At 46.5% G+C, this 21,326-nt stretch overlaps 2 long non-coding RNA genes across 3 annotated transcripts; one reads left to right on the forward strand and one right to left on the reverse strand.

The window, feature by feature from the left end:
- Window positions 1–4,480: 4,480 nt before the first annotated feature.
- On the reverse strand, window positions 4,481–6,127 carry LOC132325246 (uncharacterized). Its single transcript, XR_009485862.1, has 3 exons — window positions 6,014–6,127; window positions 5,185–5,289; window positions 4,481–5,100 (listed from the first exon to the last, which is right to left on the reverse strand). It is a non-coding gene; the product is annotated as an uncharacterized LOC132325246 (long non-coding RNA).
- LOC132325245 (uncharacterized) lies at window positions 5,271–11,640 on the forward strand. 2 transcript variants are annotated; one of them, XR_009485861.1, is made up of 3 exons: window positions 5,271–6,074; window positions 8,470–8,524; window positions 9,041–11,640. It is a non-coding gene; the product is annotated as an uncharacterized LOC132325245 (long non-coding RNA). The 2 variants fall into 2 exon arrangements; XR_009485860.1 differs by having other exon boundaries at window positions 9,071–11,640.
- The last annotated feature ends 9,686 nt before the right edge of the window (window positions 11,641–21,326 follow it).

The following is a 21,326-nucleotide window of genomic DNA, read 5'->3' on the forward strand; positions in this document are numbered from 1 at the left end:
GTTAAAAAAAAAAATAGTAATAAATCCTCCTTCTTGCAGGCAAAAAGCAAACACAACGGGAACAAATCAAATCGCCAGTCTTCCAACAGGTCCAGTAGCTTTAAGCCCTCCCTAGGGCTGCCAAAGAGAATAGGTTTTGTTCCAGCATCAACACCACATTCATAACCTCCTTGCTCCTGCTGCTGCCATCTTGACAGTTTTTCCCCCCTTCACTTAAGTCATTTAAAAAGCGCAGGCAGACGAGGCAGGGAAAGCCACATCGGGAGGGGCGGGAGGCGGCGGGGGGGTGCTGGATCGAGAGCCACCTCCACAACCGGCAGCAATCGAGATCCGAATTCACGGGAGGAAGAAGCAGCGCTGCTGCATGGTTCCTGCTGCTCCTGCGCCTTCAGCTCCAGAGAGCCTTCCCTTTAAAGGCGAAGGATGGGAAAACGGCAGAGCGCCCGCTCCCCCTGCGAGCAGCCGGCGAGAGGCAAGCGATCCGCCCGCGCCCAGCCCGTCCGCCGCCGCAGCCCGCCCGAGCAGCCTGTCACCCTGCTCGCCGCCGACTTCCACATCCCTCCTCCTAACAACCACCGGCAGCAACACAAAGTTATAGACACACGCAGGGAGACTCAACCAAACCTCACGGCTCCGCACGGCCCGCCCACGGGCGGGCGGTGCCGCGCAGGAGCCGCCCCAACGGGGCGGGAGCGCCGGGATGGGGGGAGCCGCCGGAGCTGGGCGGACCGGAGAAGCTGCCGGCACCTGGCGAGGGCAGCGCCTCTCTGCTCGCCATCCCTGCGGCTGCAGAGCCCTGTCCGCCCGGCCCAGTGGAAAGCGCTCAAGCCTCTCCAAGTACCCGGTATACCTTTCCAAGAGTTGTATTAGGCCTCTTTCTTTTCTGTACTCGTTTTCACTGGTCATAAATTATTGGTGCACGAGCTATTCTGGTAAACTTTAAAATATAGAGCCTTATTTAGTAATTCTTTGAAAACTTTCACTCTGCCTGTGGGTGATGCCAGGAACATGTTCAGACATGTCCACACGTGAATACAGTGCCGCTCTACCTCTACCATGGAGGCCATGCCCTAGCAGAATGCCCTCCAAAGTAGCTCACTTGAAGATGTTGTTAATTATGGGTTGAATAAAGGGGTGACCCACAAAACCAAGGAACATAAAAGCTATTAATATGGATGTAGTTATAAATACTTCATATTGCAGCTTCTGTGTATCAGTTCTCAACTGGCTTGATATCCACCTGGACTGTGGACTAGATTTAGTCCAACAGTAGCATTGTCTGAGACAAGATACAGACAACAGCATGGACTGAGAAGCAGTGTGCTTCTGAAGCTTTGCTGGATAGAATTAGCAGACAAATTAAACTAGTCCTGATGTATTGTATTATAGACAAGTAGAGAGATTTGACAACTATTCAGTTTTATTAGAAAACATCAAGGCCCTGATCCTACATGCCTTACACTGCTGCTAAGTAGGGCCTAAGGGTCTAGTTGGGTTTTGAATCCAAACGCCACTGAAGTTAGGAATAATTTAGTGTGATTTTATTACAAGGGACAGCATTTCACTATGCATACAATTAACCCCTGGTTATCTAAATGTACCAGGAGACACTGAATTAATCAGAATGAATGCATGTTCAAGTAATGGAAATAATTTTCACTGCAACTCCATTTTGGGTCACAATGTTGAGTGCCTTTTGCCCATGGCTTTTGTTGTGACATGGTCCCTACAGGAATGCAAGGCAGCTCAAAAAGACACCAGCCACTCTGCAATTGTGACACTGGGATTCATTTAGCAGTTGGTAGGGAGGAAAACCACAGTGGCAGTGAAGAGCCAGCAACCAAGTTCAGACAAAAAGGCGTGGTGAGAAGACACTTAGTCCAACACCACATCTCCAAGGAGGCTTTTCTTGTAGCTTTCAGCAGTTAGCCATAGAAGGCTGCCTGTGAACTGTGACTGGTGCTCAGCCTTTTCCTAAAACTAGCTTCTGCTTGGGGCTGATTTTGACCACTGAAAAAACTTCCACATGGAGTGCATCCTGAGGTTCCAGGGAAGCATTAAACTTTGACCTTGGGCTGGGTTGCAAGCAGCAAATCTAGTCCTAAATGATATTATCATCTTCATTTATTTATTTAATTGGCATTGCATTACTCTACAGGCACTGCTATTAGGTCTCACTGTGCTGGATGAAGGCCCTGCACGTGGTAAGAAATGCTCCACTCCCTGGCAGAATTGCAATCTAAGTGAGGCAGGAGAGGGCGGGAGAAAGGAAATAAGTAAGTAGTAACCCTATTAAAAAGATGATGGACTGAGGCACTGAACAATTACATGACTGTACTGAGGTCATACAGGAAGCCCATGCCAGAACTGAGAAATAAAACTGGATCACCTGAGTGCCAGCCTTGAGCAAGATTATCTCTCCTCTTCAGAATTCACTGGTATATCAGCCACACAACCTTTATCACACGTCATGGTACCAGTTCTTCACAGTTCCATGCAGCACGTGTGTGCCCATGATAATGCAGTTTAGGGGCATAATTAAAAAACACAGTATCATTTTTCCTACATGTTTTGCTTATGAAAAGTGCATGAGCAAAACAGAAAGACACAGGAGCTCTGCTTATTGTGATTCTATGGCTGGGCCCTCTGAAATACACATAAAAACTGATCAAAATTGAATCTAAAGCTTGCACAATTTTCAGTCTCTTCCTTTAAGTACTTTTATGCCCCAAGGGTGGATTTTCCAAAAGACTCCATTTATGGGAGTTTTATCACTGACTTCAACAGGAATAAAGTTAGGCCAGCCCTCAGGCCATTTGAAAGCCAGCTCACTTACTTTGCCTACTTAGACTGCGAGTGTTTTAGGGCAGGGCTGCATCTGCCTCTCCTTTTATCTACTATGGCCGCTCAAGCTGGTGTGGGGAACCTGTGCCTATCATGGTGTCTGGATTATATGGATCTGGCAGGGTCACAAGGCAGCTAGAGAAGTGCAGGTGACATTTCTGGCTTCACTTCTCACACAAATATCTTAACTGCAGAAGCAGGGTTGGAGATAAAGTCGCATGGAGGCGTGGGAGAATTGGAATTTCTTGTCAGTACAGCATTATGGACATCTCCAGTGAAGTGTACTGCCGCTCAATAAATGAATGTTATATTGCATCTACGTTAAACAACAGCTGCATTGTCTGTGTGGACCTCACACAAACAAGCATATCATGGGTTGTTTCATGAGGCACCTGCAGCCTGGTCTCTGAGCAGTTTGTCCCCTGCAATAACCCTGTGTACCCCTCCCATTCACACCGTGAGAGAGTGGCTCCCTTAGCGTGTTTTTGTTCTTCCCACAGTTCCCTACTGTGTCCTTTAAACACAGACTGGGCAACAGGCAATAGGCTTTATGGCTGATTCAGGGCAACCTGGATGCTGATGATTAGAAAGAAATGTCATTTATAAGCCAGCCGCATTCATACTCTGAGTCTTTAACTTTTTGGCCCAGTTTGGCTAAAACTGGCTAATGGGTTTCGCAGTTGTTGTGGAAAGATTGGCTGACTGGCAGACACAGAACAAGGGTCCAAATTGTGCCATGGAAATTGATGGGTTTGCCAAAGATGGCCACAGATTTCTAACTATAAAATTTTCCCTGAAGTGATGAACAGCAATTTAAAGATTGCTTCAAGTTAGCTTCAAGTTGGACCAGCATTATTTATGAGGCCTGCAATACTGGTATTTCCCTGATATCCCTCTTCTTAATGTCCCATTGAAGGGGCATCTCAGCTTCCATTTTAAACCAATAGCCAAGTTCTTGATGTGCCATGGATGTGACCCAAATATGCTTTGAGGGCCAGGAAGAAAGGTAAGAGGTGGGAGAAAAGCAAAAACTAATTGCATATTTTAGAAAACCTGCTCTTTAGGCTGACATTGCTCAAAGGCTTCCTTCATAATTTTTAAATACTTGGGGGTACATGCAGTTCTTGAGTTTATACTATTAGGGTGCAGTCAAATTGCTGAGATACAGCAAAAAAATCCACTTTATTATTATCATTATTAATCTTGGGATTATATGAAAGAATTTTGACTTGTGGAGATAGACAGCTCTCCCTTAGCTTGGGCTGGTCCGAGTGACCAAACGCCGTTCTGCCCCGCCACTGACTCGTTGTGCAATGCGGCCGTGTCCACTTAAGCCCGTCACGGTTACCCCACGTGGGGTTAATTAGAACCACTTATCTCTTAATTGCTCCATCATTATAACTTAACACCTTCCTGCTCCCACACAGCGCGGGGAGGGGGAGAGGCGGCGCTGGCCTCGGCCCGGCCCCGCCCCCGCGCCAGCCCCGCCCCCGCCGCGGCCCCGCCCCCAACAAGCTAGGCTGCGCCGTGCGAACTGAATGATGTCATGCTCCGGGGCCGCGCGTGACCGCCGGGGCCCGCCTTCGCCGCCCATTGGCCGCCGCCCGTCGCCCGTCAGGCTAGCGACGCCTCCCATTGGCCGGCGCCTCCGCCCCGCCGCCGCCCCTCGGAAAATAATAAACAATCGAGTAAAATGCGGCGCGGGGCGGGGGTCCGGGCGGGCTCTGTGCCCCCTCCCTTGGAGCTGCCCCTCGCTCCGGGCGCTGCCTGCAGCCCTGCCGCCAGAAAAGCCTTTCCTGAAGGTGCCGCGGCGCTCGCACGAAAATTGCCTTCAGCCAGAAGCTACTGCTGCACTGAGGACCAAGCAAAGCCATCTCTCGGCTTTCCCCGATCCCCTTGTCTCAAAGCTAAGTTGTGCCAGGCTGCAGGTGCCCTCCAGATGTGGGTTCGAGGCAGTGGAGAGCTGTGTGCGGTGGGAGGGGAAGGGACTGGGTGGGTACGTGTCTGGCAGCCAGGTGTGCTATTCCAGTGTGCTCAATGCCTAGAGGTAGGGCACCGACAGGGAGACCTGGAAGCCGCGCCTCTGAAACAATGTCAGTGTCCGTTGTCTTCGCGGGACATAAAACGTCCCCGAGGTGACTGTCTTATCCGCATGGTGCTGTGCAGAGATGCATCCTCGATCCTTGCTTCGTTGTGGTGGTGCTTACACAGCACAGCCCTAAAATAACTACCTCTCACAGCCCTGCTTCCCTCTACCTGCAAACAGAAGGCGCGCTTGTACAGCAGGGGATTTAATGGGGGATCAGGTGACGAGAATGAGTGCTGCAGGAAAGGATTTACCTTTTCTCAGGCTCGAAGCCTGGCCTCTTCTTTTGATAGCAGGTGCCCAATACGGCCTATTTCGCTTCCTCCAAAGAATTAATTATTTTCTCCCGTACGTGGCCCCTGGAGGAAAAAGTGTAAGCACCTCTGTCATGCTGTCATCCTCTATTTTCAGTGATCTTTAGCTTGTTCAGGAGCTAAAGATGTGGCTCCTGGTACTCTTCCCAGGACGTTGTGTCTTTTTCTCTGACAGATGTTTGATGTAAAGTACATAGAGCACACTTTCAAAAGGGGACTGAAATCCAAGGCTGCTCCCCTCCCTTCCCCATGGCAATGTTATTATTGCTAGGTCATGGCCTCTCCTTGATTGCTCCGGTGAATCCCGAAGCCCCACCCTCTCCCCTAAGCAGCAGTACGGGTTCAACAGGCTGGTTGGAAATGGAGTGCGTGTCAGGCTAGCCTGCCTCCCTGGTATAATACTCTTCGGGAAGGTCAGAGCCAGGCATCTGAACCCCGGCGGGCAGAAGAAGGAGAAAATGACCTCGTGTCTCCTGGTGTGAGGGGCACTGCAAGGCACACAGGGGGAAGGAAATCTCCCCTGGGGAGTTGAGGAAGGGTTCAAAGGGGCTGCTGAAGTGCTAAGCAAAAGCAGTCAGCGGCTTAGCACATGGTGGAGAAGTCGATTATAAGCATTTGCAGCTGGTTCTCTCTCTCCTACCTCGGAGGAACTGGGTAACTGCTGACTCAGGAGCTGCATCAAGTCGGAGGAATGGGAGGGAGAGGGGTCGTGTTTCCCGAGTGCGTGTACACGCCGCAGAGCGATGGGATAGCGCCGGGCACCTCCTACCTGCTGTCCCGTCTTGGAAAAGCGATCTCAGCAGCGTGCTCTAAGAAGCCAGAGCCTATTGGTATGTGTTGGATGAGCTCTGAGCAGGCTACGCAGCCGGGCCGTGGGTCTCGTCTTGCATGGAAACGTGTCCCGAGCTACGAATTCCAGCACTGGGTCCGGGGAAAGACAGGCACAGAGCTGCCCAACAAGGGGTGGTTGTGTGTATGTGAGAGGCAGAGTATCCTGTATCTTGAGATGCTGACAACCTAAAAATAGGATTTTATTGCTTCCAGGATTAGGCATCTAATTAGGAGCAGGGGATTTTGGGAGGGCAGTTCTGAACTTTAATGCCCCGGTTCTGCCCTGGTACTGTGCTGCTATTAAAGACTTTACATTCCTTGCAGCTCATGTGAACGTGACTCAAACAAGCTTAGGGCATGCAGTTATAGCAACTGCCCTGCAAACTCTTCCTGGAATCTGAAAAGTTGAATTCTTCTATTTGCACACACCCTTGCCTGCCTTGCAAAATAATTTCCTTCAGTTTAGCAAACCAAAACTTCAACTGAAGTCATTCACTGCCAGTTTACCTATGGAGAGACAATGACAGCAAGAGTGAGACCTGATTTTGTTGGTTTTTAAATGTATTTTTTGGGGGCAATTTTATTTTTTGAGCCCATCTAATTGAATACATGCCAATCTGCTAAAGAGCATGCTGCTTCTAAACACAGTAGCTACTCTTGATAATAGGCATGTCTAGTTTAAAATATAGGTAGAGGTATTGTAAACCTTGTTTAGCCAAAATGGACTTTTTTCCTTGGAAGTAAACAGGGAGAACTGGGGGAGGAACTCTAGCTGAGGTCTGACAGATGTTCAAGTATGTGAAGCTTAAAGAGGAACGTGTGCTATTCAGTTTGCTCACAGAGCCTTTGTGACCTGTGTCTTCGCAGTAATGATGACACAAGCTTTTTTGAATAAAAGGAAGAAATTAACTGCCGTGGCTAATTGCACCCTTGCTAGCTTGCTAACCAAGGACACCATTTGACTGTGAAAATTGTTGGTGTACCCAAATCTCTCAGCTGGAGAGAATATCCAAAGTGAGAGTGTTCCCATATCTGTGGGTTAGAAGGGCTATTTAAAAAACTTCCTTTAATTGGAAAATTAAACACTATTGCTTTAAAACAGTGGTGCACTGCTTTGAAAAATTAGGATCATATGGAATCATTTATTGCTTTTCAATATGTATTCAGTCTCTGGTGCAATTTTATGTACTCGCTAATGCATAAAGTCTTTTGGAGCAGGAATAAAGCACCACAAAGCATGATTTAATGCTATAGGGTCACCAGATCTGTTTCACATTACTGGATGTTTCAATCTGCTGGAAAGAAGGGGTTGTCCCCGAACCAATGAAACAATGATGGGGAAGGGGGGGAAGCCCATAAATCTGGAACACTTTGAAAATATAGTGCACATATCAAGAAAAACTTTTGAAGGATTCAGTGGGGATTTGGCTGCATAGGAGATTAAAATTATGTAAATTTAGATTAAGAACAGGAAAGTTAAAACAAAGTCGCAATTAACAGAACAATACTTGGTTGCAATTTAAGGCGTCTTAATAAATCATGTTTTCAAACAGTACAGGCCTACATAAGCATGTGACTGTAAGAGAAAATAAGAGCAAGTAATCCGGGAGTGCACAAAAGTGCTTTTGTTTTTAGTTCTGTGGTCACTGGAAGTGCCTATTCTTGTGCTTATTCACAAACACCTCTGGCTCCTTCTTCCAGAAATCCTATCCAAACGTTTTTGTTCTGACTTCGTTAGAGGACTTTGTGCTTTGGTTCTTTTCATATGACTTGTTCAGGGTTCAGTGTTACAACATCTTTCCTCTGGCAAGGGACTGAGATGGGTCCGATGCCTTTGCTTTTTTTTTTTTTTTTTTTTTTTTTTTTTGCCTCTTCCCCCCCACCCCAGAATGACAAGCTGTGGGGGAATTTTTGCTCTCAGGGCCTGGGCATTTCCCTTTCACTGGTTCAGCAGGGATCAACAAGAAGAGGCCAAGTCTGACAAGTAAACCATGCATAGTTTGAGCCACCTGGCAATGAACTCTGCAGGCATGGGAGGCAACCTTTCTGCTTTTATCATGAACCTGAGAGCAGTATAACTGTCTGGCTAGTTATAATGTAACATAAACCCCATTTTTCATCTCGCTGTGGTGGTATGCTTTCTTTTAAATGTCATCTGTAGAGTCTCCCAGTGAGTGGGAGCTTCAGTTTTGCTTTGCATTTCTTACAGATACTGACAAAAACTAGTCCACCAAGTTACTGAATAAGAGCCATATTCCTTCTTAGAGGCCTAAGCACACTAAAAAGAGTTTGCAGTAACTTTAATCAAAATATTTTTCAGTATGCATTTGTCATTTATAATCAATAGAATAATTGACTGGTTTTTTTACTAATTTTGAAATCTTATATTTTCAGCTTTCCTGTAGCACTAGAGCTTGTTCATCATGGCTGTGCCTTCCATCATTCTTTGGTAATTGATATTCATAATTTCAAATAAGTTCAGATCTTTTGTTCAAAATAAACAGAGTATACGTGTGTCTTCTGGATCAGTCCCTTAATGTGACCTCTCCTGTCTGCTCAATTTAGAGTATCAAAATAAAAATCTTCAGAAAAACGGAGCTAGTTGAATGAATGCATCATCAGTATTAAAAGCAATACCATGAGGACTAATTGCTGTCTTCAATTAACTTTTGCTCAGATCCTATATATTAGCCATTGGAAAATCTTAAATAAAATCCTCTGTTACATCCTCTCAAGCTTTTTCAAAAACTGTTGTCAGTTTAGGCATATATTCCTACTTTAACTTGTATGTATGTTTGTTAAGACTATTGCTTGTCTGTAGATGGCAATAGCATTACAGGGCTGAAGTAGCCCCCAGCCTGTAAAATAAAGCTGTGATGCTGGTGAGCATTAACTTTGAGAATGAAGAGAAAATATCTTGCCTTTTTCTTTTCTGTTTGTTTGTTTGTTTGTTTAATGTTTGCAGCAGTGGCAATGGGGACTGTTCTACTTACAGGAATGTTGGGACTAATCATGTGAGAAAAGATCCTGGAGTGATGAGGCAGCATATTTCCCATGTCTGAGGTCAGGATTTGTTCTGTGAAGCTGACCTTTAAAACAGCCTGAAAATGAGGAACGTGGCACCAGAGAGCAGAGCAGGAAGCATGAAATTATGTAAGATATGTTTCTTCTGCATATGAAATACATTTTTTTTAAAGCTCTAGGTTTGTGATTCAGCATTTTCTGCCACTGAGAGATACAAGAAAGGGGAAAATTCTGTAGCAAAAAAAGAAAGTCCCTATTGTTCTAATCAAAACCTAATAAAATATTAGCCATCAGGTATTTTTGTTCCCTTCTGATGAGCTGGGATTGAGATTATATTTTTCAAAAATCACTCTGCCCTCAGCCTCCTGATCTGAGAACCCTGGAACTGAAGACAAAGTTTTATTTTGGCACAGCCTGGGCACCTTTTCTATATATAATCTGTGTGAAGTGCCTCCAGCTTTGTTGGCATTGGATTCCTGGGTGACTGCTGTTTCAGCTCTGACAAGCAACTGCAGGACAGGCCTGTGATGAGGATGCTCCAGGGTGCTGGTGCCCAATGGATGTTTGCTTTTGCTGCAGGATAGGCAGGTCAGGGTCCCCCCAGGGCTAAAGCATCAGTTTGGGTGAGGTTGCCAGCCTGGGTTTGATCCCAGCTGCATGGTGATGCAAGCCCTAGACACAAGCTCTCCTCTCTGAGCTTGTGCAAAAGTGCCTTCACTGCCTTTTTTTCCTTCCTGCCTTTTCGCCCTGTTGCCCTTTCCATTGTTGAGATGCATGAGGTTGCATTGAGAGCTTTGCTGCAACTGCCAGATGTCCCAGCCTGTTGCTGCCTCCCTGGTCTTAGAAATGCTGTTGACCTGTTTGGAAGGAGAAAATGAGGGAGCCATTTCATCCTTCTCCCTCCTTGGAGTCTGGTTCTGTGTTAAGATAGCATTTACCTCTCTTGATAAAGGAGGTGGCAGTGGTGGGGAGCACATTCCTGGATAGTGGAGCTCAGCTGAGTCCATGGAGAGACTGGTCCCTGGCACAGTGTTGGCCTCAGGATGTTAGCATTTTCCCAAACAATTCCCAGGCATGGGCATAAAAATTCTGCAGTCACTACACTTTGATGGATAAGAGGGTTTAACAGCCTGTACACAGCTAACCTGTGCCCATTGGCTCATTTATCCCTATGGATGTGGTCTGGATGTGCCTGGAGCGATCTGTGCTCAGAGCAGAACCCTGCACAGGGGCAGCCTTGCTCTCCAGTGTTGAATTATGTCATCGTGAAGAAGGAAGACAGCCTTGTCATGCTTCCCCTTTACCTGCTGAGATGGCAGCAGCAGCAGCAGCAGAGGTGACTGATGGCTCTTTTTTGGTTGCTCCAAATGCCAGACAGAAGGAAGCAGGCTTGCATCTGCCTCAGACTCTGAATTGATTTCTTTTTTCTTTTCTTTTTTAAGAGTCCTAAGGGAGAAACAAATGGATATAAGCATGTACTGTATTTGTGAGACCAGCACTGGGATGGCCTGCATGTTATAAATTAATGTTGAAAAATGGGTGGTGGAACATTAAAGCCACACAAAATGATTCAGAGCCTGAAGAAAATGCTTCACAATGGGAGACATGAAGCACTTTGTCTCTTTAGTTTATCAAAAAAGGCTGAGCAGAGAATTGATTATGATGGTGAAGGAACTTCCTTGGAAGAAAAATATCAGGTACTGAAAGGCTTTTTAATCTAGTAAATTATGGGAATGTGTTCCAGCAAGCTGAAATCAGATACATTCATATGAAAAACTGGGCACAAATTTATTGGAATGAAGGTGGTTAATCACCATAACAAGCTATCAGGATAGTTGGAACATTTTCCAGATGTGCCCAAGCCAAGACAGGCCTGTTTCTGAAGGGCATGCACTAACCACAGTTAAAAGCAAGAGGGACACTGCAGTAAAGTCTCAGGCAAGGTAAACAGGTGAGGTTTGAAGGACTGTGATGTGTGACAGGCTTGACTAACAGCTCCCAAAGGAGCTGTGAAGATCTAATGGTTCCCATCTGTCCTTAACCTCCGAGAGACTGAGAAAAACAGCACTTAGCAGAAAGTGGAAGGCAGGAATCAGAATGACAGCCTCATTGCTGGCACACTCCTGTGACCTCTGTTTCTGGAAGGACTGTGTCTTTCACCTGCTCGGGACTTTACTAATGTTTGCTCTACTGCCAACACAAGAACGTTTCTCCAGTCCACAAGCTCTCTGTACAGACTGGCATCAGCACCCTTCATTTTAGGAGAGCATGAGTAAAAATTTGTGATGCTCAGTGGCTCAGTGGTAGCTAGGATAAGTAGTTTCCTTTTCCAGTTTGTTTTTTTTTTAAATTCCATCTTCATAAGCTTTGGTCTTGCCTGTGCTTCACACCTTCTAGTTTCCCCAGTATCCATTTCCTTGTATTGCCTTTGCCACCAGGCTCAGTGTATTTTCCTGCATTGATAATCTGTGGTGCAGGATGTCTTGGAGGGTGCTTCCTACCTATAATTTGACAAAATAAACGCTGTCTTTCTTGCACAGATTTCACATGAGATGGGTATGTCAGTGATGTGCTGTGTAGATAAGAGCTCGTCAGGAACTTTTTGATAAACTACCTTTCATCCCAAAGTACAAGTTTGTATCTGCTGTAGCTATTGACAGAAACACACTAAGGTATCTTTGCAAAATACCTGCAGTCTGTATCTCGAGAAGTGCCCTAATCTAATTTTAAAAACAAAGCTCCTTTTCCAGAAAATCAATTGGTGGTGGAAATCAGGAATTTCTTATCTCCTGTTGCCTTTTCTGGGGTCCCAGTGCTTTCATGCTTATTTCCCATCTGCCAGGGATGATGTACGTATTTTATACTCTCAAGCCCTAAGACAAGTTTGCTCACTTTCCCTGGTTCCAAAGGGCAAGGTACAAAGTAAGAGCTGAAACAAGGCAAGTGATTTCCACACAGCATCCCTATCTTTAAATTGGAGAGACAGGGATCTGAAAGGTGGACTGTTTCATAGATAAGGCATTGTCTGGATGATGCAGCCAGAGAGTTGTGGCCAAAGGTGCCTAGGTAGAGGCTGGTGCCGAGTGGTGTCCCTTGAGGCGCTGTCTCTTTAGCATCTTTATTCATGACAGTAGGACCAAGTGCACCCTCAGCAAGTTTGCAGATGGCATAAAGGTGAGCAGTGCATTTGACACAACAGAGGGAAGGGATGCCATCTAGAGGAACCTGGACAAACTGGGGAAGTGAGAGCATGAGAACTTCCTGAGGTTCAACAAGTGCAAGGTGCTGCAGCTGGGTCAGGGCAATTCCAGACAGTACAGAATGGCAGAAGAGCTCATGGAGATCAGCCCTCTGGAGAAGGAGGTTCCGTGGGTTCTCATGGATGAAAAGCTGGACAGGAGCCAACAGTGTACACCTGCAGCCCAGAAAGCCAAACACATCCTGGGCTGTATCAAGAGGTGTGGCCAGCAGGGGAAGGGAGGTGATTCAGCCCCTCTGCTCTCAGTCCCCACCTGGAGTGCTGCATCCAGCTCAGGAGTTCCCAGCACAAGATGTGAAGCTGTTAGAGGGAGTCCAGAGGAGGCCACAAAGATGATCAGAGGGATGGAGCACCTCTCCTGCTCAGACAGGCTGAGTGAGCTGGGATTGCTCTTCTCTTGATGGACAAGGCTATAGGAAGACCTCATTGCAGACTTCCAGTACTTAAAGTGCCTTATAAAAAGAGGGAGAGAGGCTTTTTTCTTGTAGTGATAAGACCAGGGGGAATGGTTTTAAGCTTAAAGAGGATAGGTCTAGATTAGATGTTAGGGAGAAATTCTTTATTGTGCAGGTGGTAAGACACTTGAACAAGTTGCCCAGAGAAGCTGAGGATGCCCCATCTCTGGAAGTGTTCAAGGTCAGGCTGGATGGAGCTTGAAGCAATCTGATCTAGTGGAAGGTGTCCCTGCCCCTGGCAGGGCTGTAGGAACTAGCTGATCTTTAACATCCCTTCCAACCCAAACCAGTCTATGATTCTATGAATTACGGGGTGGAGATGTCATCCAGTTGTCATGCAGTTGTTGTCAGTTTCCACAAATCATTAACCTGGTTCACGGACTCTCTAGAATACAGAAGTTAGAGGTAGAGTAGGGTTTTGAACTGACATCCTCAAATAGTGAGAGTCCTGAACTTACTTTTATGTGGGGAAAAAAAACCCTTTGAATAATAAGAAATATTGGGGGCCAAGAGAGGTTGTGTTTGTTTAAGATTTGGGGTTTTTTCGGAGGACATGCAAGAAGTTTTCCAACCAGTTTTCCCAAAGTCCCAATACCTCTGGAAAGCAGCGGAAGTATCTGCATGAGCAAAGAGCTCCAGCACAGGAAAGTACAGAGGATGTAAGAAGAATAAGGATTTGGCTGGAGAGATGGAAGTGGTGAAGTCCTGCAGCTACTGGTAGGCTTTTCTGCAAAGACTGCAGTTGTAAACAGAGCCAGGCAGGAGCTCACCCAGACTTTAGGAAACATTTAGTTTTAGAACTTAGGAACCCATGTTTTAGTCTGAACTGAACCCATGAGTCTAAAAGTTCTTTAAACTCTGGATGAATGTTGCTTTTAACTTTACCCTGTAGCTTGGATCTATTTGTTTTGTCATTGCCCAGATGAAGGTTATTCTTTGTCTCAGAGAAAAGATTTACCTTTGCTCCTGTCTCAAATTAGTTTACTGTTGTCCTCTCAGTTCACTTGCTTTTATATGCATATCCTGCTGCTAAATGTGAATAAAATTAGCAGATAGTCCTTTCACTCCCTTTTCTTTCAGTTTGTTGATGCAGGATTCAGTCATATGCATAGTAATGTGTAACTGAAGGATGTTGGCCCTGCCCAGCTGGCTTAGATCTCACCTCTAGGCCTGTACTCAAAAAACCTACCTATTCTGAGCAGCATGGGAAGCTCTCCAGGGCCCAGAATGTGAAAATTAATCAATTCTTGTAGAAATGTTTCTGTAATGCTGTGGAATCCAGCCAAGAGACATGATGAATGTGAAAACTGTTTTCTAGGACATCCAGTTTCATTTAATTTTGTCAAGCCCATAGAACTTTTCAGCAAATGTCTGTATCCTTCCATCCTGCATCCTTTTGTGATGTGGTTACCCTGGCAATCCAGCTGACTTTCCAGAAAAGCCAGCTCCATCAAAGTTCATTGACTTGCTACATTAAAGACCTTCAGTAGGCTTCAGCATCTATTGATGCCAGTCCTTTCATGGGCTTGGACTGTTATGAGGAGAGATCTGCAGAGAGGGTTATGCTCGAGCATGCTTGATTGGAGCTGATTTTTTTCTGTGTTTCTTCTTCACTCTACATGAACCAATAATCTTGAAACACTGAGGTAACTTTTCTGCATATCATCAGACTTCTGTTTCAGCAGATTCTCTATAGGGGTAAAGTGTTCCAGTAAAGGTCTTTTCTTATGTACTTCCCTTCAATGTGTGCAATAGTTTGACTTGAAAAAATCTCAATGTAGTTTCTTCCTTTAGACAAGCCACAGAAGGACCAATGTTTAACAAGTCTGTCTATATTTTCCACTTGAACTTAGCATTTTTTTTAACACTTGAGATTAAGAAATAGAGCCTAAAAGGTACTTAAGTATGCAGGAACACCGAGCATTGAAATGCCTGACTCCCTGAGTGCTACATGGAGTGCTTGCACTTTATGAGGGGAAAGTTTGGTGCCTCAGAAGAACAGAACCTCAGAAGAACAGAACGCACAAGGAGCTGCTTGCACCAATCAACAGAGGTATGAGCCTGGAAGGGGAAATCACATGGGGAAGACCTAGCAGACAAGAGCTGCTCTCATGATAAAAAAGAAACAACTAAATAATTTTTAAAAACGCAAACCAAACAACAAGCCATGAAATGTTAAACAGAGGTTGACCTATCCCCTCTAGTACCTTCTAGTTTCCTTGCTCATGTTTTTGGAGAGGATACAGTCTGTACATTCTTCTAGGATGTTGTCAGTAGATAGGATTTCTGCAAGCTGAACCCTGTGGGGGGAGGAGGAGGAGAGGTGGAGACACTGGTGATGAAGAGGTGGAAGAATAGGACTAAGGGAGCTTATTGAAGTTCTTAACCATAGTAAGCCCAAGCAAGGGCCATCTTTTTTTATAAAGGCATAATCCTGGGGGTATTTTTGAGGAGCCTGTCATACACTAAATCCTACAAGTGCTCCGGATTTCAGAGCATTGGGGTTTCAGGCTTATTTAAAAGCCAGACTCCTCTAAGTCTGTTCCAGATTTTTTGAGAACGGCATCCCAGCAGAAGACAACCACAATAGATTTCTTCACTGAGATGCAGAGATACAACTCATTAGCACAGTTTCCCTTAAACGTGGGGAATTCACAGCTGCGCCTGAAGTTGTGAGAGACACCGTTTCTCATAAGACCACCTGTATGTGCAACAAGCATCCCAGAATTACTTCAATCCCAGGAACAGGTGGCACTACCAGCTCCATTTGCCAAAAAGTCCCTATATGCAGGGACAGCAATGACCTTCACCAAGAACTTCTGCATTCCAGGGTGGAGACAGCCTTCCATCACCCAGGCAACATGCTGACAAATATATGTTCGAAATGATGAGTTGGAGACAGGGATCTAGGTGAATCCCTGTCACAAGGTAGCCATGCAGAAGCTTCCCAAAGGTTTTTTGGGGGCCTGCCTGTGGCTTTGCTCAGGAGCACACATGCCCTGTACTCTGCACCAAAGGATCCTACTGGTGCTGTGCCCGGAACGATTCAGCTTGAGCCATTGCAAGGCAGCATCGCCGTGAGGAGAAGGCTGGGACAGGATCAAGCAACATGAAAGGGGTCACAGCACCAAGAGAGTTCAGGAAGTTGGGACAGTACTCTCAGACACATGGTGGGACTCTTGGGGATGGTCCTGTGCAGGGCCAGGAGCTGGACTCAGTGATCCGTGTGCGTCCCTTCCAACTTAGATTATTCTTTGATATCAGGCAACCCCAATTTCACAGAAGCCCTTGCTTCCCAAAATCAAGTTATAATTGACTGGTTGTATATTAAAACCACATCGGTTTAAAAACATAAATCATGGTGAAGGTTGGGTCATCCCTGTCCTGTGGAAGGCTCTGCTGCCCACCTGCCCCACACTTCCCTGTCCCGCAGCCACCCTGCAGCCCCTTATGACCCCTCTGCCCCCCATTTTTGTGTCCAGCCTGCCTGGTGTGGGACACAGGGAGGTATCTCAAGCTGGGAGTGTGGGTGTTTGATGTCTCCCTTTTTTTTTTTTTTTTGCAGTACTTCATAGACATTTTGGGGTTGGAGGGGGCTTCTGGAGATCATCCAGTCTGAACCCTCTGCCAAAGCAGGGTCACCTAGAGCAGGTGACACAGGAACGTGTCCAGGTGGATTCGGAGTCTCTCCAGAGAAGGACTTTCCACAACCTCCACGGGCAGCCTATTCCAGTAACATAAATTAGTTCTACCTCATGTTGAGGTAGAACTTACTGTGTTTTAGTTCAGGTCCATTGCTCCCCATCCCGTCGCTGGGCAGCACCGAAAGTAGTCCGGCACCATGCTCTTGCCTTTGAGACAGATACCTATGCATTAATGGGATCCCCTCTCAGTCTTCTCCACTCCAAACGGAACTTTCTGAAAGGGATCTGAGCCCAGGCTAGTACGGTGTACTTGTCGGACTTTGTTCTCAGCCTGGTGGTGACACTCTGGAGTGTATTTTTACCCTCTCCTTGCCAGGCCGCCCCCGCCGCGCCGCCGCCGCCCAGCCGCGGAGCACGCCCGCCATCTTGTGGGCCCTGCTCGCCTTGCAGGCCGCCCTCAGCCCAGCCCGCGGCGCTCGGGGCTTCCACGGGAGATTTCCCGAGCAGATTTATCTTAGCATGGAAGATAACTGGGACTGGAACAGATTGCTCAAAGAAGTTGCGGATGCCCCATCCCTGGAAGTGTCCGAGGCCAGGTTGGGTGTGGGCTCTAAACAACCTGGTCTAGTGGAAGATGTCCCTGCCCATGGCAGGGGCGTGCTAACTTTAAGGTCGCTTCTATCCCGAGCTATTCTACGATTCTGATTCTGTGATTTTGCAAACAAGGGTAGGAGAAAGCCGAAGGCAGTGTCCTTAGACAGGCTTTCCCTTTTGTCACTGGGAAGTGGCTGATTGCAGAGTGAGTGGATGTGTTTCCAGAGCCCCAGCAGGTGCAAGTCTTGTGGGGAACCTGGGCTATCTGGATGACTCCTGTTATCCTAAAGACAGATATCCCCACAAATCCTTGCCAGTCTAGGATTTAATAGCCCCAGCCTGCTAATTTTTTACCTCAGAGAGGCCAGCATGTGTAGATTCTGGAGAAGACGAGCAAAGAACAGGGAATGCATTTTGTACTGGAAGTGCCACTGAATCACAGAGGCAATGAGCATGGCTGATGAGAAATTGCCTGCTTGGCACTACTACAACAGCCTGCTGAAGGGAGAGTGATGCAAGTGCATGCACACTCCTCTAGGAAAGGGTGAGGAACAAAATTTTTCCTCCCCTGAGGCAAGAGAAGAGATCCCAACACGCAGTGGTGCCAGATGATGGCATGTGATGCACCCAAATACAAAAGTATTCCTACAGAACTAGAGGCTAGCTTTCCTTTCTCTGTCAGCCTTTCATGATAATTTACTGTTTATCCTGCCTTAGCCCAAACTCTCTGTTTTGCCTGGATAATGGAGCAGTGGTGCCTCACTTAAAGTACAGCATTGAACTTGTCTGTTGTCACTGATGGTAGATGCACCAAAGTCAGAGGGGAGGGACCCACAAATCCTGACAGCTTCCCTAACATCTCCCTTCAACAGGAGCATCTCAGCCCAAGAGACACAGTAAAATCTCCCCAGAAGCTGTAGCACAACAGGGCTTTGTATACTCCCCTCCATGCAAGGGGGGGAGCTCCCCTTCCATGGAAGAGCTGTGAAGTTAATAGGAAGATGGGAGCTTGTGTTTGTTTTAAGCCAAGAAAAGGGACGCTCTGCTAAAACTCACTTTGCCCTGCTTTTACTCTCTGCTTACCCTGTTAATATGCAAAAAAAATCAATCATCTTTCTGTTTGAAAGACAGGAGGTACTAGAATCCAGCTTCTCTTTTGTAGGGACCCATCTTCCACCCTAGTCAAGTACCTAAATACATTGGAGGATTTTTGCTCAAAGGCTGAGACTTCTGAAGCTCATTTCTTATTTGGGACATAGGCAGGAGCTTGTAGCATTAACAGCTAAATGGGTTCAGCTCTAAATGAACTGGCAAAGATGTTCTCAGCCCAGAAAGTTTTTCTATTTCCAGCTGTAGTAGTTGATCAGAGAAGCAGTGTCTACCCCTCCCCTTCCCTTTTCCACAGCACTGTTTTCCAGCCTCTTGTTCCCCAGTCTGTCCATACATTCAGCATTGTCCCATCCCAAGTGCAGAATCCAACAATTTCCCTCATTGAAATTCATGTGGTTGGTGATTGCCCAGTCCTCTGATTTGTCAAGGTCTCTCTTCTGGGCCTCTCTGCCCTCGAGGGCTTCAGCAGCTCCTTCCAATTTAGTATTATCAGCAAACTTATCCAGGATCCCTTCAGATTCTGCAGCCAAGTCATTTATGAAGATGTTGAGGAGCACATGGCCTAAGATGGAGCCTTGTGGAACCCCAGTGTCAGGCCACCAGTCTGATGTCACCCCATTCCCTATGACCCTTTATGCCTGACTGGTGAGCCAGTTGCTCACCCATGGCGTGATGTGTTTATTCAGCTCTGTGCTGAACATTTTGTCCAGGAGGATACTGTGAGAGAGTACTGAAAGCTTTATTGAAATTTAAAAAGATTACATCAGCTGGCTTCCCCTTGATCAGCTAGGTGAGTTCCCTTGTTGTAAAATGAAGTTTGACAAGAAGGACCTTGCCCTCAGGAAGCCATGCTGGCTGTGACCGATGAATGGTGGTTTCCTGCTCATTTGTGCTGTCCTAGCAAACCTCGTTCCTCTTCCACAGCAAGTCCCTTATGACACTTTGCTTCTGATTTGTCCTTGCTGCCTCATTTTGGAAACTGAAATAAATGCTGGACCAAACCAGGGAGAACTGCACGGCTGCCTGGATGCTGTGCTGTGGAGGCAGGTGGTTGAATTGCAGGCTGCTGGCAGTCAAGCCTGTGAGTGTGGCAGAAGGAAGAGCTGAGGTGGAGGAGAGGGATGGAGGGTGCTCAAGCAGCACCACACAACCCACCAAGGGCAGGCAAAGGGATGGAAGGCAGTCCCTGTTCAGAGAGGGAACACTAGTTAGTCTGAATAGGAAAAGGGAATCTGGCAAGGACAAGGGCACAGTTTTGTAATGGTACAGGGGACCCCTGGAAAGACCATGAAATGAGAACAATCAATTAACAAGTTGCTGTGGCTTCAGTAAAGCCATTATAGACAGAGTGGTGTAATGAGCACATCTGATGCACAGAAGCTATTTAACCTTCAGCCTCTTGCCTTATAAAGCACCTCTGGGGCAGTGGGTAAAGCTGTTAATTATTAAGGTCAACCCTAGCAGACAAAGGTGTCCTCAAGTATGGGCTGCTGTGATACACTCAGATAATTTCTCCATTATGTCAGTAACTAATTTCCTGAATTGTTCAAGAATTGGCAGATTAGCATCCATTAACCAAGTCTTAACTCATGGCTGTGGGAGCAGTTACAGGCCACAAGGACTGCAGAACCCATTTGTAAATTCTTGAGCACATGTAATACATACACATAGACAGTACTGCAGCAGCTTGGTGTGAGTAAAACAAAAAAGGAAGGTATGTAAAAAGGCTGGGCAGGCAGTGACAGGCACTGGCTTGAGCAGATGTCTCAGTGTTTGTCCTCAGGTGCTCTAAGAGCCGAGGATGAAGTCACTCTGACTTTTAAAGAAACGTGTATTGAGGAATTGTAAATTAGCAGAATCAACTAAACCAAAATACCCATTATATTCACTACCAAAAGGGCTTTCTGATTTTTTTTTCTGAGGAAAAAAAATCCATACAGCAAACATTTCATGGATTTGATAAGTGTGTCTTTTTACATTGTTCACCCTTATGCGGCGAGACAAATCTCATTGCTTTTATTTATGCAGGCCGTATAATTTTGTGTACCTAAATGCAAACATTTTTTTTTCCAAGCACAGCTTATGAAGAACCTTTGGAAACTGCAATACAGGTAAGTAAGAAATTCCTTTGCTTCACAAAGTGGTTTTATTGTTTTGCCTCAAAGCCAAGAGCAAAAAAGCAGCTGTCCCAAGTGGAGCTGTTGTGAAGGGACACAGTGGGGGCACAGCGCTGAGGGCACCTGAGCCTGGCACACCGGCTGCACCCAGCTCGTGGAGGAGGAGGGAAATGGCCGTGTGACTGCACCACAGCCTTACCTGTGTCTGCACTTACCTGCCTGAGACTCTTCTGGCTCACTGCCTGGAGTTAAACCAAAGGAGGCTGAGAAGAGACTGGAAAGAGAAGGAAATGGAACTATGGTGGTGATAAAGCCTACTAATACCAGCATTCCTTTAGGGGATCAGTGGGGAGCGAGGCACTGGAATAACTGCTGCCAGCCTGCTGCCAGGAGGGTGACAAGCTGCTTTAGCAAGGCCAGCAATGAACACCAAAGGATATTAAACCCTCTCCCAGCACAGATGAAAGGGCTGGAGGTTGGGGGTATCGGAAGGAGGTCAGAGCAGCTTCTCAAGAAGAAACATTACTTGACTTGCAGCTGCACGTGGGTGTCCCACCAAAGCTGGGGACGATGGGCTGTGGGAGGGGATTTCAGGAGCTTGTCTATGCTGCTGAAAAGGTTAAAAAGGGGAAGTCTCAAGCACCAACACTTTCCTCAGACTTAGGCTTGTCTCCTGGTTTGTGGCAGGCTTTTGGCTGTACTGCCAGCTGTTCTGCCCCAAAGGAGAGTTTCAGCTATCCACTGCAGGCTGTTTGGAGGGTAATGGACTGGCAGGCAGTGTTCAAAGACAGCAGTCCAGTTTAAATGCCAACACAGGGACTAGGATGGGTGAGACAGGCAGGGGGTGCCAGCCAGTCACAGGGTGGTTAACATGGCAGGCAGCAGGCCTCATCTCCTGGGCTTGTGCCCTGGGAGAAATGTCAAAGCTGGAGTGGGGAGGGACACTGCTCCCTTACCTAGAATGATGTCTGGCTTTTTTTTCCCCCCCAGACATCCTTTACTAGACCAGTCACTACCACCTTTCCCCACAGACCTCATCTCACTTGTA

Source organism: Haemorhous mexicanus, chromosome 3 (genome assembly GCF_027477595.1).
Source record: "Haemorhous mexicanus isolate bHaeMex1 chromosome 3, bHaeMex1.pri, whole genome shotgun sequence".
NCBI classification, from domain to species: Eukaryota; Metazoa; Chordata; class Aves; order Passeriformes; family Fringillidae; genus Haemorhous; species Haemorhous mexicanus.